The sequence below is a fragment of the Ranitomeya variabilis genome, chromosome 6 (assembly GCF_051348905.1).
Source record: "Ranitomeya variabilis isolate aRanVar5 chromosome 6, aRanVar5.hap1, whole genome shotgun sequence".
NCBI lineage: Eukaryota > Metazoa > Chordata > Amphibia > Anura > Dendrobatidae > Ranitomeya > Ranitomeya variabilis.
This window is the reverse complement of record NC_135237.1, coordinates 545586008-545606336: the sequence shown is the minus strand read 5'-3', so window position 1 is coordinate 545606336 and position 20329 is coordinate 545586008. Positions and strand designations below refer to the sequence as shown.

At 42.0% G+C, this 20329-nt stretch overlaps 2 long non-coding RNA genes across 2 annotated transcripts in view; one reads left to right on the top strand and one right to left on the bottom strand.

Annotated features, from left to right (window-relative positions):
* Positions 1-20329, bottom strand: part of LOC143783045 (uncharacterized) — a 176850-nt gene that overhangs the window by 29451 nt on the left and 127070 nt on the right. Inside the window, exon 3 of the long non-coding RNA XR_013217087.1 lies at positions 15234-15574. This is a non-coding gene — a long non-coding RNA (uncharacterized LOC143783045). The remainder of the gene's footprint in view (positions 1-15233; positions 15575-20329) is intronic.
* The window catches only part of LOC143783046 (uncharacterized), a 211818-nt gene that overhangs the window by 123628 nt on the left and 67861 nt on the right, over positions 1-20329 (top strand). The gene's annotated exons all lie outside the window — the stretch shown is intronic.

The window sequence follows — 20329 nt, the reverse complement described above, 5'->3', positions numbered from 1 at the left end:
TTTTCGAGGATCGTCAAATACATTGTTTACACCAAATAATGGACATTTCCTTGGGCTTATAGAGCTTCTTGGAAAATTTGAACCAGTAATGAGAGATCATTTAAAACGAATTACTTCCCAGGAAATCCATACACATTACTGTGGAAATTTAATTCAAAATGAAATTATCTGCTTGATGGCCTCTCAGGTGAAGAAATGTATTCTAGAAAAAGCCAAAAGATCTAAGTATTTTTCAATAATGTTGGACTGCACACAAGATGCAGGTCACACTGAACAGTTGTCATACACCTTAAGATTTGTTGATATAGATGATGATCACGTAGCAATAAAGGAACATTTTATTGGCTATCGTCCTGCTACTGATACATCTGGGGAAAGTCTCGCCAATCTCCTTTTAGAAGAGATTAGTAAATGTGACCTGGAATTAGAAAATGAACTGGCAGAAAAGCTGAATTATTCGGAAGCTATTAATGCTTTTGCAGCGGCTAAATCTAGAAGAGTCAGTTTCTCATAAATCTGCAACCTACAATTTTTAGGATCTGTTTCCAAAATAATTAATAGATATTATTTACCTACAACTTTGTTCTCACCGTTAATAATTAGCATACTTGTCCCTTTTCCCCAAGTTCTATATAAGTTAAAGGCAAATTATAATTTATTAAAAAAAGGGAAGATACAAGCCTGCTCTCTATTTATTACTCAAGCCCACAAAAATAATGTTTATTATTTTCGGTGCCCGGGGGGGGGGGGGGGGGGAGAAATTTCCTACTCTCGCCCTGTGTCATTTTTGGGCTAGAAACTGCCCTGGTCATTCTATTCATAAGAACTTCCTGTAGCCTTCAGTTACCGGCCAAGAACATAAATTGTGCCCATAGTCCAATTGATCATGTTATTTCTAGGAAGGGTTGAAGTAAAAAAAAGAAAAAAAAAAAACTTTAGCTACCTGCTGTTCCTCACATTTTAAGAACATCTGTACAGATTCTGGGCAAAATATCCAACAAGACCAATCCTTGATTGTCCCTCGAACTCCCCACCAAAAAAATGGCTGACAAATTTAATATCTGTAGATAGTATGAAAGTCTCCGCGTGTCTGGTATCTCTCCGACATGGGCTTCAGTAGCTGCTGTACACAGGGTGAACTATTTTTGGGAATAGCGAGATCTATGAGTGACTGTTATACAATCTTGGCAGTGAATTGCCCGTGTTCTGTGTCGGAATTAGTGAGAAGTAATCATGCCAGATGGAAGAGAGGTCATTCAGAGTATAATTTTTATTGCAACATTAACCACAAGCTGTTCCTTGTGACCTTTTTTTTCTATACTTAAAGAAAAAAAGAAGAATTGACTCTGATGTTACCATAGATGAGCATGGACTTGAGGTTCAGGTATCATCTCATTGCTGCTTTTAATTTTTTAAATATTTTCAAAATAGATTTAAAATCCTGTTTGTTCTCGAGAATGGAGGAATTATTAAATGTTATTGTTTACTGCTTTTTGCCTAGGTGACCGACCACCTGCAGTGCATCAGTTCCATTCAAATTAATTCCCCATGCACTCCTCTAATGCTGCCGAGGCAAAAACTGCCTCTGCTTGCAACAATATTCTGGCCAGCAGCTTCTTAATATCGCCAATTCAAAATGTTGGTCAATCAGGAGCACACCGGTCCTCTGCTTCTTGGCTTCCTTCTTACTATTGGGAATAGTGTGTTCCTGAATGATTATGGATCAGAGTCACTGTGGGGTTGTTTGCCAGAACTTTGTACCCTCGCATGCTGCAAGCAGAGGCAGCTATGCTTTTTCTAGTATCGAAGGAGTGCAGGGCGAGTTCCAGAGATTTGCCCAACTTCGGAGCAATTGTGAGAACAACCCTTTAAACCAGTTCCTAAATGATAGTCAACAGGTATATGGCGAATAGACTATACATATTTTGCGTTAATCATATGAACCGTTTTCCATATGGAAAATTGTATCATGGGACATATTGTCACTATAATTCCCTCTGACAACAGTAAAGTTTATACTGTGATATTAGTATTTACCACTAATGACCAAGATTTAATTGATTTCCACAGTGGGAACCAAATGTAATCATAATTAATGGGCTATCAACCATTCGATTGGTTGGGTTGTTAAAGGGGTTGTCCAGTAACATACAGTATATCACCTATTTATAGGATAAGAGAGAACTGTATGATCACTGTAGGGTCTGACCATTGGGATGGCCACAGCTCACGAGAACGAGGCATCCAAAAACATTCTGTACATGGAGCATGTGCAAACACTACTCCAGTTACTGTCTATAGGAGTGAAGGTCGCACATGCCCAGTGGAGCTTCATTTATACAGGAGATTTTGGGCCCTCTATTGTTGGGATCTTAGCTCCTGGGCCCCAACAATCATACATTTTGATGATAAATGTTGTTTGGTGTAGAACCCCTTTACTAGTAACCTGCTTGTTTTGGGCTTATACAAAGGAGGAAAACTTCTCACAATAACGAGGCTGCCATTCGGCACAAGATCTTTTTCCAGCTCCACGCAGAGCTAAAATATTGACGGAAACATGTAGAACTTGCGGTTTCTTATGTGACCAGCATGGTATCAAGCAGAATGAGCTACCCCGATTAGTAAATAGGTTTTTTTGGGGGCGGAAATAAAATGAGTTTTACTAATAATTTATTGCTCATTTTAGCTTTAGGAGTCCAGTGGGCGGTCCTAATCAGTGATTGACAAGCCTTCCCAGTATCAGTATCTAGCTGTCAGACTATGACTTAGATTTGGCATCTTACAGACAAGAGGGCCACACGGTGCCAATTTCTCATAGACTGGGCCTATAATAATCTCTTCTCTTATAGCCATATTTTCATATACATTCTGTATTAGAATATTATGATTTTTCTTAAAGGGGTTTTCTTGACATAAGTTTTTCATCCCCATTAACTTGGTTAAAATAATAAACTCGTAGGTTAATCACTCTCCTCAGTTCCATCGCGGTTTCTCCGTTTTTTGCTGACAGGCTGCAGCGGTAACTTCCTGCTTACAGAACATGTGACAGCTGCGGCGATGATGCAGCAATGTAGGCGGCACCAGCCACTGAGCCCAGTGATTTGCTGCAGCAATGTAGGCGGCACCAGACGCTGAGCCCAGTGATTTGCTGCAGCAATGTAGGCGGCACCAGACGCTGAGCCCAGTGATTTGCTGCAGCAATGTAGGCGGCACCAGCCACTGGGCCCAGTGATTTGCTGCAGCAGTCACATGCACTGCAGTCCTGACGTCACCACTGCAGCCAGTCGATGAAGAGCAGCTGTGGAGAAGCAGAGCTGGACCTGGGTTTATTATTTCAATTTAGAGGTAGCAGATGTGAAGGTAAAAAGTTATTCTAGGAAAACCCTTTTAAACTTTTTAAATATTGGGAAAAATGTAAACAAATTGGAAAAAGTTGCAAATATGGGCTACATTTTTGCTTTTTTTTTACTATGGTCAACAATAAGGGTGTTGGTTCATGCTCAACAACATTTAGAGCCTAAGTTTAGAAAATGGGGCAACGATGGGCATAAACCCATGCTGTTTGGGACAGTCCAAAATCTTCAGGCCTTTTCCCCTACTGGCCATGTGCCTTTTATAATATTGCTCCTTATATGTATGGCAAAGGGTCCATTGGGCACCCTCAAGCATTAGGACCCATGAACAACTAATGCCTGCTATTCCCATTGAAAATTGAAACAAAACCTCAATAATTTGGGAAGTCCGGTACAATGAAGGCTGCATTGTATCAAAAGTTTTCTATTGGCATTACAGTTGTGCCTCACATCTTAGACTGCGTTCCCCAAGCTAAAAGTTTTTAGGCCCATATGAGAAGATCAATACTATTGAAGAACAATGAAAACTGGAGGCCAAGAGCTTCAAGTAATACCCATGCTGGAATTCCTACCTGCCCAGAAGCGCGGGGGTGGGACTGAGGAAGGTCATTTGGATCCCATTGGCGTAAACTAATAAAGGTCTTAATAGGCCATATCCTACATGAATAGAGATGTCAGAATTGATTTGTCAGGTTCAAGATTTCCAACAATCAGAATAAATTGTATTTCTGAGAGACAATAGAGAGAAAAAAAACCCAGAAAATATAAGTAGAGAAAACTTTTTCACATCTCTCCACCGCGAGAAGACAACCGTAAGACAATTGTGCTGTAATGTATTTTATTACAATATTTGTCTATACTTTTCCTTATAACACCTAAGGCAGAATTGTCTTTTAACCTTTTCCAACCACCTGTCAACCTATCAATCAGAAAAAACCTTAAATTTCGGCTAACCTTTGATAGAAGCCTTGCTGGAAGCGAGGAAATAAAGTCAGCTGTGCTGTCTCAGAGTTTTCACAGAGCTTCACTGGAGGCAGTTTGTAGCTTTTCCAGCTTTTTTTCAGTTTGAAGCCCGAAGCACCAACACAAACACTAAGGTAGAAGACATAGGACTCATACACTGAAAATTTAAGACACCCCATGTAATTTGCTTTATGATACCTAAAAGTTTGGAAGTTCTGAGCTTGTGAATCCTATTTACAAAGGCCAGGAGGACAACAATGCATAACTCTACCACCAGAAGACCCTTAACCTTCCAAGCAACATCCTTCTCTTAAGTATTCCTTTCTTTTAATTGTAAACAAAATCAATAAAAATTTTAAAAAATTACGTGTCCTACAAGATTAGCCATTTTCCTTCTTCCTTTTTAGAAATGTGTTTATTTCTGTAATAGACATTAGATTGACATTGGAGGAACAGGTCAACAATTTTATGTGATTGGGATTTTATCACGAGGCTCTGACTACAGATGTTGGGTAAAAAAAAAAAAGATAGAGCATGGCGGATTTCAGCACATCGGATCCTTTTGTCCTCATGGGAAATAAGTCCCTGAGAAGGGTGTTCGGCAGTTGCTTAATCCCCTCTCCCCAATGAGAACATGCAAGGTCAACCAAGTTTGTATGACTATGTTGGGGTCAAGAGAAATAGGTGCCAGATGAAAGAAATTGGCAGACAACATTGAAGGTGTAGGGCCGCCATTAACCCACCTCTTGATAATAGTTCCTATACACATTATAAGAACGTTGTTTGAACCCGCCAATTTCGGTGGGATCAGCTGACCCTATGATGTGTAGAGTGGCCTAAAGACTAAGTCAAGAAGTTGCTAATGGTGGCAATATATCTTAGATGTCGTTTGAGATTATGATGTAGAGGGAGAGAATGATTAGAACTTTCTCATTTTAATGGCCGATCCCTTTGTTTTTAGGGGAGTTAAGCTACATCCGGAAGAGTCTAGCAGCCGCTTGAAGATACATGATTGCACGGTTGGATAGGATCAAGTAGAAATAAGAACAATCTAGGGGAATAGCTAAAGGAGCCGCAAAGGGTAGCAATCATGTCAGTGCCCAATGACCAGGTAGGAAGACACATGGAACATGACAGGTAGGGAGGTCATATTCTATTTTTTGACTCAAAGACCAAGAGGTTTATTCTCTGCAATGTTTTGGGTGGTCATCCAAAATACACCTCTTCACCACATGACAGTCAGGCTAACTGCCATGCCCTTCTCACCAAAAACGTAGCTGACAGGGAATCCTAGTCTGGTGTGTGTATAAATACCCCTCCCAGATCCAGAGAGGCCAGCAATATTAACCCTGAGAGAGCAGGACATGAACCATGTCCTATACCATGACAGTTTCTTTGACCTGTCAAACTGACGTTTTCATCTTTGCCCAATTCTAGGGCCATAGTATCGAGTCGTGGATGACAATTCTTACAAGACGTGGACATGAAGAGTCTTCATCCAGAGAAGAATCTTATTTTAGAAATAGGTGAAATTTAAGAAAACATTCGTAGAAATGCAAAGGAAAAGGTTTTTGAAGCAGTGATAAGAGTCAGAAAGAAGACACCACATCCTGTTCTTAGATAAAGGTAGCATGTAACCGCCACTCTCGAGAGCTTGTGCATATTCAAACTAAAGTTTGGGTTTCAAAATTAATTTAAATGGCTGATGCGAAGATATTCTCCTTCCCTTAACTTATCTATATATACAGAATATGGTATATTATAATGAGGACGGAGTTATCGGGGTTTGTGAGGTAGCAGTTACACCTGAACACTGGTGTCCATAGTGGCCCAAAGACTATTCGGTTAAACCAGTATAATAAATGGTAGCGGGTAGGCGGTCGCCCTTAAAACAAAACTCTTATCACCGTGAATGTATATAATGAAATTAATTAGCACATAATTTTGGACCTATTTAGGGGTGGTCCCTATGAAGAGGAAGTATGCTCTACAAGACAACGCCACCAATAGTAAAAAGGAGGTGACCGCCCCCTTGGATGCAGCTATGGCAGTGCTGGTTATGCAGTTTAGGATGGAGCATGAAGCTACTTTACCTTTATAGGTTACGAAGAAGCCCAGAGCAAACACTGGAAAAGTCTGGCTACCCCACTCCCCTCTTCCACCTATCATGGGCCATTTTTATTACTTGTGTCTCCTTATTTGTCAGAGAGGTGTTTGGCCCTCACAGATGCCAGAAGTCTTAGACTGGGTTAGCAGAGGCTCATTAGTAACATTTATTCTTTGGGCCCACTGTTCAGCTACATGCTACATGCACCTGACCCTTTTACATTCATTTATTTTTGCTTCTATGTAATATTAACTTAGCTAGCTAGTTTAATGAATGCTTAGATTATACCTTTTTCTGCAAGTTGCGAATTAAGTGTAAGAGCGATATTCATTAGCATTCTTACACATGGGGCCCACCAGAGAATTCTCCTGTTCTCCTGTGGGCCAGTCCGAAATGCCAGAGCTTCAGTATAGCTGCAGACTCTGCATATTTAATTACTGGAGTCATCAGAGACATAGCTTGAAGCTTCTGAGCCCCAGAGTAATACCTTATTTCCACAAATCATGGGCCATTACAACACTAATAAATTCCTTCATAGCCAATTTTAGCCAGTTGGCTATCGGAAGATTTACCGTAAATCTATGTGGCCACCAAACATTTTCAGTAGACCTGCCCCTTTAGATACCACACTCATTCCTCACTCTGATCTCCACCTCTTTGTGACATCGGGGCACAAGAAACCTTATGTAAGGAGATTTCCTCAAGATTTCATGGAGACCAAAAACTTTACTGATTTTTCTGCAAAAGTCTCCCCTTTTTCTAGAAGAATTGGCAAGCATGGTGTATTCTTATATGGCTGAGAGGCCCCAGGACCTGAGCGCTACCACTCACAGTCCTCCATCCCATAGCTACACTTATGGGGCTAGGGCAACAAACTTAATAGGGTTGGACGGTGAAAACAGGTTATCATCGATCTCCAGGATATGTGACAACTTGCTGATCAATGGAGGTCTGACCCCTGGGGTCCGTACTGATGAGCAGAATGGTCAACTATTACACCAGTTAAAATAGAGTACCAGTGTGCATGCTCAAATGTTGTTCCATCCATTCCCCATGGGCTGCCAAGCGCCGTGGTCAACTTTTTCCGGTAGCCCCATATAGAATGAGTGGAGAGGGTCCATTTTGGAATGGAGATAAAAATTCCCTGAAGTCGGACCTCCACCAATCAGTAGGTTAGTATCACCAATCCTGTGGATAGGCGTTAATTTTTTTTCAATGGACAACCCCTTTACTTCTTGCCCCAATTACAGAAAAAACAATTTACGACATTTATGACATTTCTCACCCCAACCACTAACAGCCCTTCCATAGATTCTCTAGGACCCGGAGAGGCCGATTCTTGATACATCTGCTACAAGTATAAAAACAGGAGTCCTCATTGTCATTTATGAGCCAGACAAGTCGCTCTCTTTGAACTTCTGGACTCGCATTACATAATCTATTCTACATAAGAAGAAAACTTCCCGATTACCACAATGGCAGGTTAATTACGAATTTTGGCACTGTGGGAACCCAAACAAAGGTAGGTACTAATGACTTGCTGAAATCCTCTCCCTGCTTGTTTTGTAATAAGGTTATTATTGCTGATGGCTTAGGAGGGACAGAGTGCATATATAATTATACTAATGTCTATCCAGGCTACGGGAAATTAGTAAAGCTTGCAGTAGGAGGGATCCAGCCAACAGACGTTACGCAATATGGGTGACAGCGGCAGAAATGTGAATGCAGAGTCAATGAGTAGCAGGTTATTTATTTCCATGACAGACCTGATGGCGTAAAGGTGCAAAAATCTGCAAGAAAATGTCCTGATGCATGAGATTAGGGTTGCAAAAACCACACGAGTAGGACGCAGATTATGGTTGGATTTCATACTGATTTCACAGCAGAACCCAGGGTTGCCAAATGTATTTTTTCTGGACAGCTTATTTAACCTTTAAAAAAAAAAATCAAGGACACCTGAAATTTTTTGTTTTACAGACAAGGCCAAATAATTTCCCTATTTTTACGGACTGTCCTGGAATTTCTGGACAGTTGGCAACCCTGGCAGAATCTGTGGCCAAATCTGTGTCAAATCCTCTGCATGTGACCTAACCTTATTGGATTACCCAGCCCATATGGGCATAGCCCTTTCCGCTACATATTCTCTATGCTCCATGCTTTCAGCCATATAGTTTTATCTATCCTATTTCTTCACTTGATCCATTCTGAACGTAGAGCAATTCCAAAAATGGATTCGAATTAGGGAACTACTATATACGTAATTTAGCAAACGTAGAGTTTGTTTAAAAGGTGAAATCAATTTTTTTGTTTAGCCATGGCAGAGAAAATCCTTAGCGGATGCTCATCCAAAGGATGTCTTCTTATATGACAAAGGTGACTGCGAGTCCCTCTGGCACCAATGACCGTAAAACCATAGCAAGACTGTGGTTACAAGAGTGTCTCTTGCTTTCAAGAACAAGTGGGGTGGAGGGTTCAAAGCATTGAGACACCTTACGATTCATTTATTATTGATTTCTATGCACTTCCATTATAGATCTGCATGACTGTTTCAGAACTATTTGCCTTACTTCAAGTCCTTGAAATTATCATTGACCAACGAAGATACTTTGGGATGGACCATGACCAACTCCAATCAGATCCCAACTTTGTTGATGTGTTTAGAGCATAGCAAGGGTTTTCATTCCAAGCCATCATAAATACCATCTGTCCACCATAATACTGTTTTATATAGTCCCTGAGGGAGGAAGAGTATGGTGTCAAGTAGAGTAATCTCCGCTCACTTGACCTTGTAAGGCCATGACAAAAGTAGTGAATGACTTCCTTGTAATAAGCTTCGGACCCAATTCTGATCCTACACCAGATGTTTCTGCAACATATTTTCATTTCCCAAATATTCTACATACAGTAAAACAACTCAAAAAGACCTTCTTAAGACTACCCCTCATCTAGTCCTGACTTTTTGCATTCCCTTATGTTCTGCATATCAATTTGGTCATCTAGGAGGTTTTGAAAATGTTGGTGATAGTCGAAAACAGGTTTTACAGTACTCAACATCTGAAGATCTACCTTGACCTTTTTATAAACCTAATAAATGGTGAAAAAACATTAAGTCATCAAAAAGAGCTTCCACTAATACAAAATATCAGCAAAAAAATAACCGTTCAACCCAAGTACATTCTCACAGTATTAAGATTAGTTGATTAGTGTTTTCTCCAATAGAAATATGAGGGGAAACAAAGTGACTCAAAGGGCATCATCGAAATTCTTCCAAAAGAAAACTCAGCCACCTAGAGAAAAGTGAATTGATTTGTAAAATGTTCATTGCGGCTTCAAGTTTCTTCAAAAAGCCCGTCCCTACAGAAGATCATTTTAAACAACATTTTAATTGCTCATCTTAAAGAAGATCCAATAGTTTCTCCATTAAGATGGTTCAGCTTACAAAAAGGTGGTAGCAGATTATGAGTGTGCAGGAAATCTTTGAGTTGAGGGTTCTACCAATTAAGGGTCTATATGGATCTTCCAGCTAAATTTCTTTATTGAACATGCAGTTGAGGTTCTACAACAATCTTCCCGTTGAGGATCTACATGAAGCTTCCAGCTAAGAGTTGACATGGACCTTCCAGCTAAGTATCAACAAGGACTGTCCTGCTGAAGGTCTACATCAGTTTTTCAGTTGAGGATCTTCACAGATATCTCAGTTATGGGTTTACCTGGATCTTACAATCAAAAGTCTATGGTGGTCTTCCAGATGGGGATCTACATGGACCATCCAGCTAAGAGACGACAATTAACTTCCAAACAAAGACTCTAATAGATATTCCAGCTAAAGGTATTTGTTGATCTTCCAGATGAGGAATTGCATGGACCTTCCATGTAAGGGTCGACATGGACCTTCCAAACAAAGGCTCTACATGGATATTACAGCTAAATTTACATGTAAGGCTTCCATATGAGGATCTACATGGACCTTCCAGCTAAGGGTCGACTTGAACCTATCAAACAAAGGCTCTGTGTGGATATTCTAGCTAAGGGTGTATGCAGATCTTCCAGTTAAGGATCTACATGGACCTTCCCACGCAGGGTCCACATGAACTTTACAGCTGGTGATTTACGTAGATCTTCCAGTTGAGAGTCTACATGAACCTTTTAATATAGTCAAAAAAGGAGAATGTACACAGTGATAAGTCATTTACGCGGAACATTTTGTGACTAATGAGATACTTCTTGTAGGAGGTTGGCTTTGGAACGGAAAATGTGAACTAAGGGACATGATCAAAGTTTAAGGAAAGGAACATAGTTTCCTAACCTAATTGCATAAAAAGGGAACCACTTTGTATATTGTTCATTTAGGAGGTTTCATTTAGGCGTTCGGCCAAGTTTGCATAGATCCCTTATTATTTGTGCTTCAGTATAAAGTAATGTACCTAGAAATTCAGCAGATAGGACATTGCCTGGTCCTTCTATACAGAAGGTGTCCTGGGTGTCACAACAAGGGTGTGGTGAGGGTGCAGAGCAGGTGACACCAGCTGAGAGGGGAAGGGCAGGTCCATGGCTTCATGACCTCTGGTGTCACTGCCTGCTTGGTTTCCTGTATTTGCCTTTTTGTGTATGTTTGTTGCATTGTTCTTTTGTACCAAGCAGAGCTGCTATGTAAACATTATAGAAAACATACGTACTGCTACATTGTTACTTTGCTCTTCTTAAAGGTACAGACATCAGTGCAAAAAACGCATCAGTAAAGCTGTGTCTCTTGCTGCCATTTACTGTATAACATATCAAATATGCCCAAGTATAATGGTTTATATAACATGAGGACATCAATTGATGTTTTAAAGGTGACCCATCAGCTTAAATATGTAATATTTTTATCTGGTGTAAATGCCGCCGTTCTCCTGAATCCGGCGATGCTTTTCTTTTGTTCCTGCTCCTCTCCGTTCCTGAGATACGGCCTCCTCTTTCCTGCATATAAATCTAGTCATTTAATCAAGTGGGAGTGGCCTGTGGACAAAATCTAGAGAACTACACCCTGTTGGCTAAATGACTAGATATATAGTAAAGGAAGAGGAGGCCATATCTCAGGAACGGAGAGGAGCAGGAACAAAAGAAAAACATCGCCGGATTCCGGAGAACAGCGGCGTTTACACCAGGTGAACAATACATAGATACGGCAAGTGACCTCTTTAGCCTAACTAAATTCAAAGAAGAAGGACATGAGCCAAGGAATTTTTCCAGCTTTAGAAGAATAAGGGTATGTTCACACATTGCGTTTTGCAGCGTTTATTCAATCATTAAAAAAAAACACAGCACTTTATATTATCAGCAAAGTGACCCAAATTTCTAAAGTTTCATTCACAAGGTGTGTTTTTTTCCTTGTGTCTTTTTTAGCTGCAATCCGTTTTTTTTTTAAAACCATGGCTTGTCAATTCTTTTTGCATTTTTCACCCCCCAAAAAACCCCGCAAGTAAAAATGCATCAATAACACATTTATAGTAAGCAACTTTTTTTTTTACTGCGAAGACGTGCATTTTTAGGGCAAAATAAAAAACACAAAAACGCAGCATGTGAACATATTCTTACTGTATAATTGAGGTATTTTAGAACTTTCTAATATTCTTTATGTTTCTGTGCCTCTTTTATGTATTACGGAACGGTATATAATATCGAAATAACACTTCTCAATCCAAAAATTAGGGAAGGTCCATGCGCCCAAAGATTAAGATCAGTGGTTCCCCCCGCCAGAGTGACTGCACAGTTCACATATACAGTATCTTGTATTTGTCCATTGATGTCATTTTATTCATTTTTTTAAATTACATTTTTTTCTAGATGAGTTTTAGATGTTTTAGGTCTTCTGTAGCTCATATATCTGTGCAAACATTACAGTTTTACTGCGGAAAGGGCGCAGACATCCCGCAAACTTCTTCCCACCAAGCCCCCGGTTTCGCTTCGACGCGGCACAGTTGTTCGGTTCCGATTGCTTTTTCATAAAATGATTGTACAGAACTACAAAGATGAATCCGCGCCTCTACAGTTGTGATATTAGTCGTTCTCATTCCTGTCTGCAGGGAGCGATTTTACCGAAGATCTAGTAACGGAAACGTTCACTCGTCTCATTCTGGTAGAACAGAAATGATTGACTTTCCGTTAATAAAGAAGCCACGGTCACCTGTAATCGTGACCAAGGCAGAGCAACCAAAAAGAAAAATCAGTATGAATTTGCAGTTTAGTATTTTGGAGTTTCCTTTGTACCTTTATGTAAAAAAAAATTCTGAACGGTGAACTGATCACTTGGAGCATCCACAAAAGAAATGAAGGAGATAGGTAGCCACGTACAGGAACCACACCAAGTCCTTGCAGGTTCTTATATGTCATAGTTGGGGGCTTGCTAGGCCTTAGATTGGGTGATGCATCCATTCTAAAAAATAAAAAAAAAATTGCCAAACAGTGCCCAGGCCACCAGAGAAAAGGATGTCCCATACAATATCTATTGCATTGCAAATTTAGAAATTGGTATGCAGCTATTGCCCACTACAAACAATCCCTTTTACTTTATCACATTCCCCATGACACTAGCTCAGGGGTGCACAACATTTTTTGGTCCAAGGGCAGCATCACCATACTGAAACAATCCTAAGATCTGCAAAAACATTTAAAATGAACTTACATAAATACATCACTAGAACCACCATCAGTACATTAATACATCACCAGAACCACCATCAGTACATTAATACATCACCAGAACCACCATTAGTACATTAATACATTACTAGAACCATCACCACCATTGGTACATTAATAAATCATCAGAGCCACCATTAGTACATTAATACATGACCAGAACCATCATCAGTACAAGAATACATCACCAGAATCAGTCAGTACAAAAATACATCACCAGAACACCATTAGTACATTAACGCATGACCAGAACCATAATCAGTACATGGATACATCACCAGGACATTAATACATCACCAGAACCACCTTCAGTACATGAATACATCACCAGAACCGCCATCAGTACATTAATACATCACCAGAACCACCATTAGTACATTAATACATGACTAGAACCAAAAGTGTGCTGACCTCATCACGCTGCTGCACGTCAGAGGCGGGACTTACTAGCGCTCCTATACCCAAGTCCTGGTGCCCAAGTGTTGAAATGTATTCGTGAATACATTTCAATATAGGAAATAAAAGAGTCGACGTCCCCTGGTACAGATCCACGGGCCGCAAAGAAAAAAACCACGGGCCGTATGTTGTGCAGGCCTGCGCTAGCTGATGATAAAAGGGAGCCTTGGTATAACCTGGTACAAAATGTTGCAAGTTAAACCTATTCTTGCATATAGTTGATCCAAAAGAAGCTGTAAAAGCCAAAACAACCACTAGGGGCAGCAGAGGAAATCAAAAGATCTAATTAATGTATCATCATCAGCAATGATCCTCCAGAGAGTGAAAAATGAAAAAGGACGGATGGAAGAGGGGGGGTCTCATCATTAACTCCATATTCTCCAACAAAACATAGAGATTGGGATAAGTCCTTTAAGCCGAAAATTATGATTGTGGAGCTACTGAAACAGACTAAGGGACCTTTATAAACGCTTAGGAAGCCTTTGTAGGTGTTTCTTGTTAATTATTCTAATTTACTGAGATAATGACTTTTGGGTTTTCTTACTTTTTGGGTTTCTCAGCATTAACAGAACTAACACCAGAAATAGATCACTCTATCTATCTAGTGTAATGACTCTATAGAATATATGAGATTCACTTTTTGTATTGAAGAACTGAAATAAATTAACTTTTTGATGATATTCTAATTTTGTGAGAAGCACCTGTGTATTGCATGCGTCTATGTATATATAGTGAGAGTAAATGTAGGTGACTGTATACAGTATATAAGGATTGTGCATGTATAGCTATCTGTATATAGTGAGCGTGCACGTGTGGGTGTCTGTATATATAGTGAGCGTGCACGTGTAGATGTCTGTATATATAGTGAGCGTGCACGTGTAGGTTTCTGTATACATGGTGAGCGTGCACGTGTAGGTGTCTGTATACATGGTGAGCGTGCACGTGTAGGTGTCTGTATACATAGTGAGCGTGCACGTGTGGGTGTCTGTATATAGTGAGCATGCACGTGAGGGTGTCTGTACATAGTGAGCGTGCACGTGTGGGTGTCTGTATACATAGTGAGCGTGCACGTGTAGGTTTCTGTATATATAGTGAGCGTGCACGTGTAGGTTTCTGTATATATAGTGAGCGTGCACGTGTGGGTGTCTGTATACATGGTGAGCGTGCACGTGTAGGTGTCTGTATACATAGTGAGCGTGCACGTGTGGGTGTCTGTATATAGTGAGCATGCACGTGAGGGTGTCTGTACATAGTGAGCGTGCACGTGTGGGTGTCTGTATACATAGTGAGCGTGCACGTGTAGGTTTCTGTATATATAGTGAGCGTGCACGTGTAGGTTTCTGTATATATAGTGAGCGTGCACGTGTGGGTGTCTGTATACATGGTGAGCGTGCACGTGTGGGTGTCTGTATATATAGTGAGCGTGCACGTGTGGGTGTCTGTATATAGTGAGCGTGCACGTGTGGGTGTCTGTATATATAGTGAGCGTGCACGTGTGGGTGTCTGTATACATGGTGAGCGTGCATCATTCTGAATAGGAGGATGGGGGGACAGAACATTTGCACTTTGGTCACTGGGGGGTTAATCTGACACACTGTCACTTAGTAACTGTAAATCCTGATACATTGTCACAGTTGACCCATTGTTGTCCGCTGTTGCCGTGGAGACGATACCTGTCACTGATGTGTCCCCGCTGTACCTCCGCGTGGCCGGTGATACAAGACACGTCGGTCCTGAAATATCCATCAATTTATGAATACGGCAAAGGAAAAAAAAATATTTTCCGGATGAGTGAATGCGGTTACTCCGGAGAACGTTCCCCGGATTCCAATCCTATTCATCCACGATGGGAGGGAGCGATGAATGAAGATACTGGCTCCAAACATATCCTCAGAACTCGGAGCCAAGAATCCAGCCTCCTCCAGGAACACGGCCATCCACGGACGTCAATGATTGTAAATCCACGGACAGAGTCCACAAATGCCACTGGGGGAGAGGTGGTCACAATGTAGCCCTGAAAAAAAAAAACAGAAATAATCAGCAGCTGATTGGAGGAATTCTGGGGAGAGGCACAATATCTATAGAGGATGAGGGTACCGTCCGGACCATAAAGGGTTAAGGAAAAGCTCTCTGACTTTTTAAGTTTACCGGCCCTTTAAGAGAATGATGAGAACCTATGATACTGATCTACCTAGTGTGAGGTCAGAGGGGCGGGGCATGACCCAGCCAGTCAGAGCATCAGCTGGGAAATTTGGGTCAGGCTCCACCCCCTCTGCCAAATTTAGTTTTACATCATTTTCTTAAAGAGCCAGTCGCACATAAATGTATATAACGGTTATCACAAATGGACAAACGTGCGATAAAGTCGGATTCTAGACCTTTATTGATTAACTCTTCAGCCAAACCTTTTACCCCTTCACGACCTTAGGTTCATGTGAGCAGGGCTAGCGACATGTTTCTGGTAAGCGCAAGGTAAATGCCGCTGTCAGAGATTGATAGTGGCATTTAACATGTTAACAGCCAAGGGTGGATCACGATTCCACCCACGGCTGTTAGGGGCAGATCACCGCTGATCTGATCATGATCATGTGCCTGAAAAGATGCGGGCTCGGCGTCAGAGCCTGCATCAAAGGGAGGAGGGGGGGGGGCGACCTAGGACGTATCCATACATCTAGGGTCGTAAAGGGGTTAAACGACCGATAGAGAACAATATGCTGCATTCATCAGCACAGAAAGTAAGGCGTTGTAAGTGGTGTCCCGTTAAGAGATTTTGACAGTGCACCTTAATGGATATATATTCAAAGCTCCATTAAGCAAGCAGAGATATTGAAAGTTATAAAATCCCAGGAAGTTCCCTTTCATAGAAAGACAGAAAAAGCCATTAAAGGGGGATTCCCACTACAGACTTCCATGGCCTGTGTATAGACCTCCCAACATACTGCACTGCCACTTTAAATTTCTGCTGTGTGCGGCGGTTAGCTTTGATTTCCCAGACATTACCATTCATTGCCACTTATTGTATATCAGCCATATAATTAGGAATATGGAGGAAGCAGAGCTGAGCTGCAGTGGTGTCGCAGAGCTGGGTTTGTCATGTCACAATAGTCAATGAACCAAACAAAGAGTCAATATTGTAACTACAAAGAGATAAATTCAGCTCAGCTACATCGGCGGGCGCTAATCCTGTCATTTGACACAGTTGTACAAAGCAGTAACATGTTAATTAGCCCTGAGCTCTTGGCAAAAAAAAAGCAAAAGTCAGCTTTAATCCATGTGTAGATGAGAAGCCAAGACGCCTCTGGTGAGCAGCCAGCCCCCTCCCAGCCCCAGTACAGACATTTCATCAGCCCCCCCCCCAGTACATCCCTCTACGTTACCAGACATTTCATCAGCCAGCCCCCTCTTGCCCCCCAGTACATCCCTCTCTGTTACCAGACATTTCATCAGCCAGCCCCCTCCCGCCCCCAGTACATCCCTCTGTTACCAAATATTTCATCAGTCAGCCCCCTCCTGCCCCCAGTACATCCCTCTGTTACCAAATATTTCATCAGTCAGCCCCCTCCTGCCCCCAGTACATCCCTCTCCGTTACCAGATATTTCATCAGCCAGCTCCCTCCCGTCCCAGTACATCCCTCCCCATAACTAGATATTTAATCAGTCAGCCCTCTCCCGACCCCAGTACATCCCTCTCCGTAACTAGATATTTCATCAGCCAGCCCCCTCCCACTCCCAGTACATCCCTCGCTGTAACTAGACATTTCATCAGCCAGCTCCCTCCCACCCCAGTACATCCCTCTCCACATTTCATCAGCCAGCCCCCTCCCACCCCCAGTACATCCTTCTCTGAAACAAGATATTTAATCAGCCAGCCCCCTCCCACCCCAGTACATCCCTCTCCGTAACAAGATATTTAATCAGCCAGCCCCCTCCCTCCCCCAGTACATCCTTCTCCGTTGCCAGATATTTCAGCCAGCCCCTTCCCACCTCCAGTACATCCTTCTCAGTTACCAGATATTTCATCAGCCAGCCCCTTCCTGCCCCCCATTACATCCCTCTCCATTACCAGATATTCATCAGCCAGCCCTCTCCCGCCCCAGTACATCCCTCTAAGCAACTAGATATTTCATCAGCCAGACCCCTCCCCCAGTACATCCTTCTCCGTTACCAGATATTTCAGCCAGCCCCTTCCCACCCCCAGTAAATCCTTCTGTTACCAGATATTTCATCAGCCAGCCCCCTCCCACCCCCAGTACATCCTTCTCCGTTACCAGATATTTCATAAGCCAGCGCCCTCCCGCCCCCAGTACATCCCTCTCATCCTAAATATTTTGCTAGAGATGGCGGTATTATTTATGACCTCAATAGCAGGATTATGGCCGAGATACAGTGTATAGAAGCATTATATAAGAACTAGATGATAGTATAGATAATGGAAGGTAAACTGGGCAATTTACTTAAAAGAAGGAAGACTGATTCCCCAAGAGCAAACTAGAATCATTCTTTTATATTTAGCTGTGAATGGCGGTATTATTTAATAGCACGATTATGACAGAGCTACTGTACATGGGAATATTACCCTATGTAAGAACTACATGGCAGTTTTATCTTGGCTTTTAAGGTGTGACATTGTTCACACTCTTTTGGTACTGCATGGTTTTATGTGGGTTGAACACGGCAGTATTATCCTGATACTATATGGCGGCATTATATGAACTAAAATGATGATAAGCTGTATAAAAATGGCAAGTAATGGCCCTATTATATATTTTTTTTTTTTTTAAAGTTTAGATATGTTATCAGGGTTTGTCACAAACACACAAATGTGGGTGCACATTGTAACAGGATGTACAAGATCTGCCCATCAACAGAAGAAAATGCTGCAGAGCGGAGTTATAGGTGGAGAAGCTCCAAGTAACAGTAGTAATGTAAGTGCCGATCGGCTTCATGTCAACGACAAATCTGTGGCAGAAATCTGCGTGTCGACCTGAGATTTCTGCCATATCTGTAGGATATACCGTAAATGCCTGACAGATGGGGTCCCACCGCTGTAACCAACCTATATCTCAAGATTTGGGCCCCATTAGCTTTTTTGAGAATGATGAAGAAGCTGCACATGCGCCATCGTCTCCATTCATTTCTAAGGGAGTTCTCCATTCCAAACCGAACTCAACGGCTTTGGCATCCCATTGTCAACAGATATGGGGTTACGAAACCTCCACCTAGAACGGGGCTCCATTTCGTTCAGCAGTCTCCATACATTTCTATGGCCGTTCTTTATCACTAGTAGTGAGTAGTAGGGTTTCTTTCTACTATGAAGAGGATGCTGCGCATGCGCAGCCATCTCCTTACATTTCCTTGCATTTCTATGGGAGTTGTTCATTCCTGTAAGTTCATAAAGGGACCCCATTGTTCCAGAGCGATGCGAGCACCACCTACATCTAGAACGGGCTCCATTTTGTGTTTTTAGGAATGAAGAAGCAGTCTCATTCGATTCTTATGGCTGCTTTTCATCAGTAGCAGTGGGGCCTTTTTCTGCAACGAAGAGGATGCCGCGCATGCGCCGCCATCTCCGTAATTTCTATGGGATTTCTCCATTCCGGTACGCCCGTAAAGGGACCCCATTCTTCTAGAGAGACGTAGGTCCCACTGCTGAAACCGGTTGCAGTTTGTGTTTTAGGAATAAAAAGGTGGCCGAGCACGCAAAGCAACCTCCATTATTTTCTACTGCTGGTCTCCATCCCTAACAGCGGTCAACAAGGCCATGATCTCAAGGGAGATGCGGTCCCACTGCTGCAACCTACATCTGAAATAGGGTTACATTGCGTGATTTTGAGAATGAAAAGGAGGTCGCGCATGCACAGCCATCCCCATTAATTTGTATTGCAGTTCTCCATTTCCATAAGTTCGCAAGAAGGTCCCATTTCTTCAGATAGATGTGGGCTCCACCGATGAAACCTCCATCTAGAACGGGTCTTCATTTAGTGTTTTTAGGAACAAAGAGGTGGCCGCGCATGCGCAGCCATCGCCATTCATTTCTATGGCAGTTCTCCATTTCCATAAGTTGGCAAGAAGGTCCCATTTCTTCAGATAGATGTGGGCTCCACCGATGAAACCTCCATCTAGAACGGGGCTTCATTTAGTCTTTTTAGGAACAAAGAGGTGGCCGCGCATGCGCAGCCATCGCCATTCATTTCTATGGCAGTTCTCCATTTCCATAAGTTCGCAAGAAGGTCCCATTTCTTCAGATAGATGTGGGCTCCACCGATGAAACCTCCATCTAGAACGGGGCTTCATTTAGTCTTTTTAGGAACAAAGAGGTGGCCGCGCATGCGCAGCCTTCTCCATTAATTTCTATGGCAGTTCTCCATTTCCATAAGTTCGCAAGAAGGTCCCATTTATTCAGATACAAAAATAGGGAAAAAGGAAAAAAGGAGGAGAAAATAAGTCAGCTTAATGATCCCTCAGCAGTGCAATAATGTCCACGCAAGGAGACTTGGTCAAGGTCGTAGTCCAGAGCCAGCAATGAAAGAGGAAAAATAATCTCCAACATGGATCTTCTAAAAAGTCAATTTATTGGAAACATTTTAAAATGCAAACATTTGCAGAGAAGAGATGGGGGTCCCAGGTGGTCAACGCCGACGCGTTTCGACCATCAGGTCTTAGTCATGATTTATTCAGATAGATGTGGGCTCCACCGAAGAAACCTCGATCTAGAACGGGGCTTCATTTAGTGTTTTTAGGAACAAAGAGGTGGCCGCGCATGCCCAGC